This window comes from Schistocerca americana, chromosome 8 (assembly GCF_021461395.2).
Source record: "Schistocerca americana isolate TAMUIC-IGC-003095 chromosome 8, iqSchAmer2.1, whole genome shotgun sequence".
NCBI lineage: Eukaryota > Metazoa > Arthropoda > Insecta > Orthoptera > Acrididae > Schistocerca > Schistocerca americana.
Window position 1 is genome coordinate 309,659,767 of NC_060126.1, and position 12,805 is coordinate 309,672,571.

The following is a 12,805-nucleotide window of genomic DNA, read 5'->3' on the forward strand; positions in this document are numbered from 1 at the left end:
ATGCAGTTGAAATAGATATTGGCTTGTCGAGCATCCGCCAGGGTAAGCAGTGCATTAAAGACACCCTAGGATGAGGTTCTCTGCCTATGTTCAATGATAGTCAGAGAGTGATACCACATGTAGCAAACTGCAAATCCATGCTGTGTGCACAGACAGCTAAGCATAACAAGGTCCATCACATTTGGACTACACCCAGTCAACCAGTATCTCAGTGCTTGTGCTCGTTAGCTCCTGATCATTTCACTGCAGCAAAGGTTGCATCTGAAGAACTATTGTGCTTAGAAGTCATCCATAGCTCCGACAGCCTGTGGTCATCATCACTTAGTCTAAAGAAGAAAGATGGGACCTGGAGACCATGTGGAGGCTACCAGTCACTCAATACCCATATTATTCCTGATTGCTATCTGATACCATATATTAGGAATTTCACACATGCACTTTCAGGCATGACCATTTTAAATGTCATTGATTGCAAGAAAGCATATCAACAGATACCGGTAGCACCTGGTATTGTACTGGAGATGGCTGTCACATCACCATTTGGCTAATTTGAATACCTCCATATGCTGTTTGGTTTGAATAATGCGGCACAAACTTGGTAACTGTTTGTCAATGAAGTACTAAGTGGTTTACCATACTGCTTTGCATACCTCGATGATATCCTGGTCTTTTCAGCATCTGAGAAATTGTATGAACTGCATCTAAAGAAGTTTACCAATGCATTGATTCATATGACATTTCAGTCAATGAATCAAAGTATTTACTTCAATGGCGACAGATAGCATTCTTGGGATACTCAGTAACAGCAGCTGGAATCAGCCCATTGCAAGATAAACTTGCCATTACCAAAGAGATGACTCACCTCATCGATTATCACCAACTACACCAGTTTCTTGAAGCAGTTAACATCTGCCTAACACAGTGGCCACCCCGGCACCTTTGATCTCAGCCCTAGCTGGCAGGGACACAGTGGACCAACTACCTTTCCCATGAACAGCAGAGATGTTGATGGCATTCAGTAAGACCAAGGGGCATATATGTCAGGCAATCATGTTGGCACACTTGGTTCATCAGGCATGACTGGCAATTGTGGTTGCTAGCCAGCAACTCCACACCAGCATGTTCAAAGCCAGTGGCAATCCCTGGGCTTCTTGTCCCATAAGCTTACATCATCACAAGATAAATGGAGGACTTACAATAGGGAACTGCTGGCAATTTATGAAGCTCTCAGACACTTCTGGTTACAAGTGGAAGCAAGGCCATTCATGGTTTTCACAGACCATAGGCTGATTACTTTTGCCTTTAGTAGGAACAAGGATGGCTGCTCACCGCAACAATTTAGACAACTTGAATTCATCACCCAGTTCATGACAGACCTGCAGCATATAAAAGGAGCTGAGAATGTTGTGGCAGATTTTCTGTCTCAGTTGGAATCAATGTCTCAGGCTGTTGACTACAAGGAGGGTAGCTGATGCACAAGAGACAGACCAACAACTCGCTGAATTCCAAATGTGAAAAACACCTGGGTTACATCTGCATCAAATACAACCTGCTGGTATATGTTTGTGAGTTTGTTGGAATGCATTACATGAAAATCGAGACCTTTTGTACCTAAGAAACTGAGATGGCAATTATTTGACAGCATCTGTGGGCTGGATCATCCAGGAATAAACGCCAGTGTGAAATTGTTGATGGACTGATTTGTGTGGCCCAATATAAAGAAGGACTTCCATAATTGGGCAAAAACATGCCTGACTTGCCAGAGGGCGGAACTTGGATGACACGTGCACAAAGCAGTGGGAGACTTCCCACTTACAATGCAATGTTTCACACATGTGCATCCAGACATTGTGGGACCTCTATTGCCATTAGAAGGATACTGTTATCTACTCACTGCAGTGGTCTGCTTCACCAGATGGGCAGAGTGATTCCACTACTGGATATTTCCGTGGAAATGGTAGCATGGGTATTTCTTTCATCGTGGTCGCACATTTTGGCTGCCCTTTACATGTCACCACAGACCAGGAGCATCATTTTGAATCAACACTGTTCTCAGAATTGGCCAACCTCTGTGGTTTCCACCATCATCATACCCAATGAGCAATGGAATGGTGGAACACTGGCATAGAATGTTAAAAGCCATGTTAATGTGCCACACACAGTCTAGGTCTTCAGCTTTGTCATTGGTTTTGTTGGGCCTTTATACAGCATTAAAAGCAGATTTCGGAGCATTCACCGTGGAACTGGTTTATGGTGAACCCTGCTGTCTCGAGACATGGGGTGATAACTACATTCATGCACAAAGATCTACAGTCATTACACATGGGACACTGCAGAGACATGCTGTCAAGTCACCGCTGCAGCCCCCATATTCTGGGCCCTGTAGAGTTCTCTCCCTGTATGCCAGGATGAACTTGCCATGCATGTAGATCAAAATGGAAAGACCCAAGTGGTATCATTGTAACGGGTCCAAAAACATATATTTTACTGACCATAGAGGATGTACATGCTGTATTCAAAGTGTTACCTTCCTCACTACTGGACACAGACAACACTGTCTTGGCACCACAAGATGAAGTAGTACTGTCACTGCCGGCACTAGAGGCTGAAGAAGTTCAAGCAATGCCTTTAGTACATATGAGATTGCACATCAGGTGAAATATAAATACTCCCGGAGCTCCAATCTACTGGGATGGGGGAGGTGGGGGAGGGGGGGGGGAGGGGGGGCAGGGGGCGCTGTGTGGGAGTCGCCAAAAGGGCATCTGTGAATGCAAAGTGAAAAAACACAGCACTATTCTGTGGTAACGAGTGAGCACACAGACAATCTGCTTTAGTCTTTGATTTTTATTAGTATTCTTTGTATTGACTTAGATTTTTTCAGTTGATTGGTGTTCAAGCTTAAGGAAATAAAAAGTTAATGCATGACTACTTTGTTGTTTCTTTTCAGCAGATGGAGAAAAGCTGAAATTGGCAAAAAGAGGAATGTGGCTTCTAAATTTTATATATTAAAACCTCGAAAACTTTGAAGTGGTGCTCCATGCAGAATTTGCTAAAGTCTGTATAAGGTATTGTCTTGATGTCTACAGTAACTCCACAGTTCAATGAGCAGTTTCTAGTGTAGTGGGATGCTATCTATAACCATTCACCTTCATCATATTAATTTGTTCTCTCATATGATGTTCTGTAAGTGAAGTGTTTCAGCTGGAAGCTGATTCTCGTAGAGTTTTGCCATTCCACTAATGTATGGTACAGCATCTTATTATGTTTCTTAATACATGCTTTTAAAACTTGGGCAGCAACAGCTCAGATACATAATAAAATAATTTTAACTTTCTTTAAAAAACTAGTAAAATTTTGTAAAAAATATTTGGTAATTGCATTATCTGTTAGTAGTTTCTTTATTACAACAACACGCACAACCAGTTTCATGACAGTTTAGTCATGTCCTCAGGTGTATACATCTGTGAAAGACTATTGCATGAATTAGAAGGTATAATAATGGTAAAAATAAAGCAGTTGACCAAAAAGACAGAGTAACAAATACTCAGATAACTAATTTATCATTGGTTCATTAAAAACACATAGTTGCCCAATGTTTGAATGTATGAATTGCCAGAACAGCCTAAACAAAAATTTTGGTGGACAGTAGGCACACACACTATGGACCTAAAAAGACGCAAGACCCCAGAGGAAAATTATACGGAATAAACCCTTATTTTGATAGAAAAATATAAAGAAACACCAGTGATGAGAAATCAATAAATACCCACAAAAGCCACATGGTGGAGATGTTGTTATGCCTGAAGTGGGAAGGTCAGCTAACAGCCCCACTGACAATGTTATCGAAACCACCAGCACACAGTGTGGCCAAGAGAAGTGGCTAACATGAAGTATGGAAATATGCTGCTAGAAGGTGCAACGTTGGAGCTGGAAAAAACGCATTTACATACCAACTAAAGGCTGGGAACTGCTACAAAATAAATGAAGGAGGAAAAAGAGAGTGAGTAATGTAACAGACATGTAGAGGACAATTATAGGGCATGCAGTAAGAGTTGTTAAGGTAAAATTAAAATCAAAACAACCATAGAAATTTTTTTGTGATAAAATGTTAGTAATATAAAGATGCAGAGTAACCTATAAAAATGGTTACAGTTTCAACAGTCAGAACCAGACTTGTCTTTGATAGTTATAGCAAATGGATACAATGGTGCTACAACTATGTAACAATTTTAATTGATCAATCTGCACTTCAGCACTATGAAAACAACTCATTGGGAAGTGGCACAGATCTCTTTACTACTATTTAATTACTTTGGATGTTAGTTGTATACAATCTTCAGTGGATAAACAAGTCCTACTGAGAGGTAGCTACATGTGTGGTATATAAAGAACATACATTGATAACATTACTCTATCCATATAAAAGGATGTCATAGTACAGCAACATGGCATTTGCGACAGGACTCAAGTACTGGGCACAAATTAAAATAAAACCAGAAATTACTGGGGAAACAAATATACATCAGGAAGAAAGAAGCCAAGACCAATGAGAAAATTCAAGAGGCATGCAAGAAGATGAAGCACAAGTTATCATGAATGCACAAAAACAGAAGAGGAGGCCAGTTGTGGTGGGGTGGGGTGGGGTGTGGTAGGAGAGGGGGATGGGATTTCTCTGTACAGCTGGAAACAATTGTACATCTGGGGTGAGCTCAGAGAGGTACCATTACTGATGACACACCAGGTTGGAGCCATTGCAGATAGTGATGTGGAGCTACACCCCAGCCAACACACCAAGTTGCAGCCATTGCAGAGTAAGGTGCTGAACCAACCCAGCCAATACTAGAGCAGCAAGGTAGCTACAGTACCTGAACCACTTGCTGCCACCTAATGGACTAGCTGTTACTACAAACTCATTAGATGTTAATAAGTACAGTGAGTCAGACTGAAGGGCAGACCATTTGCTTAATTTTACTAAATGTGATGTAACTATTGTAACTTTTCTACGTATATATTTTGGTAATATAGGAATAGGAGCAACAACAGAAAGTTCTGGTTGATATTATTGAGGAATAGAGAAGCAATGATTCAGTGTATTGTGGAACCAAGGATTATTTGTTTAAAAAGTCAACTAGTGTAATTTACAACATGGAAGTGCCAGAATTTTACTGAATTATGGAAGCAATGTTAGATGAAAGTTTACCATCCAATCATAATGAGGTAAGGACCAAATTGTGGGATTGTTTAGTAGTCAGTTGTACTGAAGCTAATAGGGAAGATAGAGGGTAATACATAAAGACTGGAAATGCATATCAAGGAGTCTAAGTAAGAAAAGGAATAACTGCATCAGAAAAGAGGTGAATTAGCTGAGCAGTTGGGTAATTTTAAGAGTATATATAAGGAGTAACTCAAGGAAAGTATTCAGGCCATAGAACCATACATAGATAAGAGTGTGGAAGTAATAACTGAAGAGCTTGAAAATGCATTGAAGGGATTGAAATCTGAGGGAAGGTAACACCATGAGCAAGACCTAAGGAGGGTAGAAAAAATGGTGGAACTTTCAGGGACAAATCAAAAATATCGAAGATATGAGAGTTTGCAACAGGTTAGCTCTAGATAATAGGAAAATCCAAATAAAACAGTTAAATACCTATCTCAGCCAAGAGGGCAGTTATGATAATATAAACATTTCTCAATGAGGAACAAGGAAAACTATAAAAGAAATTGGTAAAGAATCAAAAGTTAGGCCTTCCCCTCAGCAACTAGAAGAGATTGTAACGGTAACCCATTCGGCGTAAGTTTTGGTACATAAAAGGAAGGTCCAGTAGGAGAGGAAGGATGGAGGATGAGAACAAGCACTTGAATCCTGTCAGAGCTTTCAGAGAGAGGTTTTGTTTAACAAATAACACTAAGATGACCAATGAGTTCCTCATATTCAAGCCTGCAAAAGGGTCCATCCAGAAGTATTTTTAAAGCAATTTGATGGCCGTTTTCTGAGTCTTTGGGATGAGAAATGGAAGATTCAATTTGTCATAGAATATCTTAATGGAGAACCCTCTAAATGGACAGTAGTGAATAGAGGAGCATTTCTGAGTTGGCAAGAATTTTGCAAATTATTTAAAAAAAGAGTATTGGCCTATTTGGAAATCAAAAGAGGTTGGCACACTATATATCCTATGGAAAGAGATTGTTGGGGGGGGGGGGGGGGGTATAAGGATTCTTTAATTGTCATTTTGATGAAGCTAAATTATTAGATAACCCTGTTGAGAAGTCCATCTTGTTACAGTACTGAAAAATAGGTTACCCATCCAGGTACAAGAGAAGCTATTATTAAGAGAATGCAATAGTGTCAAAGATATACTTAATGACTTAAAGCAATCACATATGTTCAATGAAAAGAGTAAATAAGAGTGGGCAAGGAGGAAGATAATTGGACATCTGCGTGGAGACAGGAATGTTAAATGGGAAGATACAGTTATAAACACCTGGTATTGTGAAACTAAATGGACAAGAGGAAATAAATGAGGAAATTTTAGAGAAAACCATTATAACTGATCAGTACTACAACAACACAATCTTTTCAACAATCAACCGGTGACAGGGCCTTGACAATTAAAACTTGGGACAATTACAATCGAAAATGTGAAAAATGACATGCTGTCGGGGGGAGAGCCAGGAAGAACAATAAAGAGTACCACTAGACCCACAAGATTATGCTTCTTAACATTGGGTCAGGAAAGAAGGATAAGAGAAAAATTAGTGGAAGAGAATGAAATTTGACAAGAAGTTGGGCATATGAAACTGATAGTGATAGGAAAGAAATAATGACATTTTCAAGCAAGTAAGTGAAAGGGGACAATACCCTGCATTCCCAGTAGCAGGTATACACATTGTTGGCATTACTGGTTACAAAGGGAAGCCTGTCAAAGAAGCAGTGTTGATGAAATTTCCAATTGGAAAAGTAGTGTGTGAACATAATTTCTTAATTATTGTAAGGTCAAATGTTTCTGTGTTGCTGGGGGCCAACTAGTTACAAAAATATCAAGCACTGCTAGATTTTGCAAATGGAAAGTTAGTCTTGTCATACCCCTCAACAAAAATTAAAACCCCTTTTATTGGAAGCATACTGACTAAAGAGACCACATCAAAACAATGCACCATTTATTTATTTATTTATCCATTCATAGACATGTTGTCCAAAAGTACATGTAAATTTATGGGAAACAATTTATGGAAAAGGAACATACAAAATTTTACATTAAATAGTACAAAGAATAATACATATAAAACTGCACAAAAAATGTACAAAGAATAATACTCGGTCATACAAGAAACAGTTATACATATATACTATCAGTATTGTAACTGCTTAGTCTGTTTGCCCTAAGGCTTTACTTTTGTCTTCCCTAAACAGGAAATCCTTATATTCATTGAAATAATTCAGTAAAGATTTTACCACACTCAACAGCTGTCCATCAGATATACAAAATTAACAGACACTTTAGGGGATGAAAGACAGTGTTTTCAGTTTTGCCTCAATATAAAAATTATCGCAATTATTTATTGGCCTGAATAGTCATTTACCGAGTAAAAACATTGTACAAGTAGAAATTCTTTAAATTCTATTTTAAATCTGTTTTTGTCTTCTAATTTTATGGTGTTGGCTGGCAGTCTGTTGTAGGGTTTTGGGCCAATATGGCTCACATACCTTTGTCTGTGTGTGTGTGTGTGTGTGTGTGTGTGTGTGTGTGTGTGTGTGTGTGTGTGTGTGTATTCTTTTTGTTTGCTGAGTATGGAGTGCTATGCTATTTTGGGTATTGTAGTTATGCAAACTGGCATTTGCCTGAAAATCTGCAAAGTGGGGTCTAACATATATAACACATTTTTATATGTGGGTATTATGTGGCGTAGAACTGTAATAACGCACTTTGAGAGTCAGAATGAACATTTATTTTGGCACTGAACAGTGCGAATACAGAAATGGATGTCGAACATGGTGCTAGAAGATGAAGACAGGATGCAAAGCCAAAGAACATAATTAAAGAAGTGTTACTTGATGCCACATTTAAATAAGGAAAGTGTTGTTAGAACTATAAGTTTGTTGAATAATGGTTTGCATTATGGCTGTAACAGAAATATTTGTTTTAGATGGCAAGTGGTGGAACCCCAAAATATTATTCCATATGTTGCAAGAGACTGAAAATAGCCAAAATATGCCATCCTGGCACCAAACATTTGCAATAATTCTCAAAGCAAAATAGGCTGAGTTAAGTTTCTGCCCAAGTTTTGTTACATGACCATTAAAATTAAGATTTTCATCAACAGGTATTCCCAGCAATTATGTTGATGCCACTCTGTCTATGGCCTTTTCATGCAACAATGGATCAAGATTTACATTTTGACATATTTTTCCAAACTGCATATAATTTGTTTTATTTGCATTTATTGTCAACTGGTTTGCATTAACCCAAGTGTGGACATTCTTTATCACTTGATCAGTAGTTGTTTGCAGCATTTGCTTTGGTGCACCTATTATCGCACTAGTGTCATCTGTGAATAGTATGGTCTGTGCTGCCCATCTCAGGTGTGAATGTCATTTATGTAGACAAGGAACAATAAGGGACCTGGGATACTGCTTTGCAGCACTCCTATTTCCACTTTTTTTGCATCTGATACTAAATTTATTTTGTGGTTGGAGTAAACTGACATCAGTCCTACAATCTGTGTTCTGTTTTGCAGGTATGACTCAAACCATTTTTTCCCTGTCCCATGAATACCTAATGCTTCCAGTTTTTCTAAAAGAATGCCATGATTGACAGTGTCAAATGCTTCAGAGAGATCTAAATTTATTCCTACTACAGGGAAACATTCCACGTGGGAAAAATATATCTAAAAAGAAAGATGATGAAACTTACCAAACAAAAGCGCTGGCAGGTCGATAGACACACAAAAAAACACAAACATACACACAAAATTCTAGCTTTTGCAACCAATGGTTGCCTCGTCAGGAAAGAGGGAAGGAGAAGGAAAGACAAAAGGATATGGGTTTTAAGGGAGAGGGTAAGGAGTCATTCCAATCCCGGGAGCGGAAAGACTTACCTTAGGGGGAAAAAAGGACAGGTATACACTCGCACACACACATATATCCATCCACACATACACAGACACAAGCAGACATTTGTAAAGGCCTTTACAAATGTCTGCTTGTGTCTGTGTATGTGTGGATGGATATGTGTGTGTGTGCGAGTGTATACCTGTCCTTTTTTCCCCCTAAGGTAAGTCTTTCCGCTCCCGGGATTGGAATGACTCCTTACCCTCTCCCTTAAAACCCATATCCTTTTGTCTTTCCTTCTCCTTCCCTCTTTCCTGACGAGGCAACCATTGGTTGCGAAAGCTAGAATTTTGTGTGTATGTTTGTGTTTGTTTGTGTGTCTATCGACCTGCCAGCGCTTTTGTTTGGTAAGTTTCATCATCTTTCTTTTTAGATATATTTATTCCTACTACCATACACAATAGTTTTTTTTCTAAATTTTTTTTATTTGTTCAGTGTAGTACATTAGTAGTGTTTATGTATTTTTACCTGCCTGGAAGATACACTCATTTTACTTAGTAACTTATGATCATTTAGATATTTGTTGATTCTGTGTTTCATCAATTTTTTTATTATTTTGGAAAATGCCAGAAGGAGGGATTTTGAATGATAGTTTTCTACCTTATGCTTGTTGCTGTTTTTGAATAATGGCTTCACTTTTGACATTTTCATTCTTTCTGGGAACACTCCTTCACCAAATGATAAGTTGGCTATGTATTCCAGGGGTCTTGCGATTTGTGCAGCTGTCATTGTTATGATATAAACAGGTGCCTCATCTACTCCTGCTGAAATTTTAGGTGTCAAGCTTTTTATTACCTTGAACTCTTCATGTTCATCTGTTGGATCTATCCTCATGCTACAAGCAGCTTTTGGAAATTCTGGTTTGTCTTGATTTGTAAATTTTGAGCTTAATGAAGTTGTTGCATTTATGAAATAATTGTTGATGTAATTTGGTAAATCTTGTTTTTTAATATTGACATTTTCTGTGTAGTGGTAGCAGTAGTAGTAATAGTAGTACTATTTCAAATTTCGTGATAACTTTGGTAATGTTGTAAATGCAGAGGGTATAGGAGATGATTACAATGAATAATCACTCAGTCCAGATACTTTGTACAACATTTTTGATTGACAATATAAATATGCAATGTATAAGAAACCGGACACAACAAACAGACTCAGTGCCAGTCAAAGAGTCTTCTGTGTGGGACTCAGGTTGAAAGTCAGCAAAGTTGCTTTGTGTAGTAGTAGTGTTCCCACAGGGCCACCCTCTCCACCCCCTTAGTGCAGAACATGGTAATGGAGGCTGCATCAAGTGTTGAGGCAGAGAGACTGCTCAGAGACAGGCAGGCCTCACAGGTATATTGTCATCTGCAGTGTCGTGGATGTGAGGTGGTGACATACACCAGGTGGCATATAAGTGGTATTTGTGGAGGTGGACCAGTACACTGTGGAGCTGGCCCAGCATCAAAGTGTGGTGCCACCAGGGGAGATGTGGAGTGAAGGGTATTTTCCCAGGGCTGGCAATGGTGTGGGATTCATTGGAAGTAAACATGGCACCACGGAAGTAAGGATACCCTGCTGACAACAAGGTGTGGGGGCAGCAGTTATCAGTGTCATATATCTGGATGTAACATTGCAAAGCAGTATCAGATGGAACGAGCTTCTGAAAACTGTGATAGGGTGGCAAATAGTCAACTTCAGTTTATTGGGAGAATGTTAGGAAAGAGTGATTCACTTGTAAAGGAGGCTGCATATAGGAAACTGGTGGGATCTTTTCTTGAGTACTGCTTGAGTGTTTGGGATCTGTAAAAGGTCAGATTGAAGGAAGACATCATAAAAATTCAGAGTTTGGCAGCTAGATCTGTTACCAGTAGGTTTGAACAGCATGTATGTGTTACGGAGATGCTTTGGGAACTCAAATGGGAATCACTGCAGGGAAGGTGATGTTCTTTTTGATAAACACTATTGATAAAATATAGAGAACTTGTATTTGAAGCTGACTCTTGAACAAATGCACAGCTAAGTGTTGTAGGTCGGAGGGGGGTGGGGGGTATGATGACACGATGGTTCAGGGAGCATGAAATATATGGGAGGGATAAGGTCTTTCCATATAGAATTCTGGCCAGTGAGGCTCTGAGGTCATGTCATGTTTATGTGTTGTGTGAATTCCTAGGAGAACCCACAGAAGAGCCTCAGTCAATTGCCTCCATGGCACATTGGCACATGAGGGGTCACTTTTAAAGTGCAGTGCACCACTCAACCATACTGTTGCTTTGAGAATGGTATGCTGTAGTTCTGAAGAGTTTAGTGCTTGTTGTATTGCACAGTAGGGCAGCTGAAGTGTGGGATCCATGTCTCAATAAAGATTCAGACATTATCTCCTTTAGAGGTTTGGCTTTGACCCAGTGTGTAACGCAATAAACCACTGAGAGGACATAGTGGTAGCTGTTGGAGATGATGTCAATATGTTGGTGTTGAAAGCACCATTTTGAGATTTGGAAATGTCCTATAGCAAGCTGCACATGATGTGAGATTTGTTCTTTTGATATGAGATACACACAAGCACCCAAAGTTTACAGTCTTTCTTTATGTTAGGCCACACAAACTTTTTCGTTGGTAGTTGAGGGGTTAGATGAATATCCAGGTGTGCTAAATTGTGGATGTGGATGAATATGATGTGGCAGCATCATTGAGGTACTAGGGGGCATGTCTAATTTCACAAAACTTGGTGAATTATAGGGTGGGTTGCAAGATTCAGTCCACAGGTTTGTGGATGGGTGGTGAATGTGGATTCGTAGCTGTTCATGTTGTTATGCCTTAGCAAATTTATCATAGTTGTAATAAGATGATAAGACACTGATGCACAAAAAATAAATCTGCCACAACATTCTCTGCACCTTTGAGATGGGAGATGTCCATGGAAAATCAATGTAGCCTAGATACTGGAACTTTCAGGAGCAGATACCATTGGGTATATTTTGAGTAGAGTCAGTACATGGGCGACTGTAAGTGTAGATAATCAGGGGGCATCCTTCTACATCCTGTTTGAAGTAGCATACTGCTTTGTGCAGTACCAGTAACTCCCTGTCATACACAGACCATCTGCTTTGTCATGACATGAGTTTATGTGAAAAGAAACAGAGTTACTGCTGTATAACCCCTGCAGCACAGCTCTGACAGCAGTGTCACTTATGCCTGCTGTTATGACGAACTGTGCATAAGAGAAGAGATGTGCCAAGGTGTTTGCCTAAGTAGGGCAGTCCTTAATGTTTTCAAAATCAGACACCATCTCATTCATCCACATGAGTTTGCCTTTGGCAGCAGTATTCTTACTGGCAAGGACTTATGTTAAGGGTGCTTGTGGGGAAGCTGCCTCTGAAAGGTTTCTTTCTAAAGAAGTTTATGATGCCTAAGAACTGATGTAGTTCTTGATAGTATGGTGGAGGCAGCTATTGGATAGTCTCTATAAATTGTGGTGTCAGATAGATCGCTGATACATTGATGACAGGTGTGAGGAAGATGACTTCTTTGAGCCAATGTTGACATTTGGCTTCATTGCTCATGATGCCAGTGTGAGAGAGGGTGTCAAAACTTGTTTGATGTGATTATTGTGAGATTTATTGTCTGGAGAGAAAATTAAAATTTTATAGAGATAGGCATAACAAAAGGGGAATTTGAAGAGCAAACCATCAATAAAGCATTGTCATGTTTGTACCT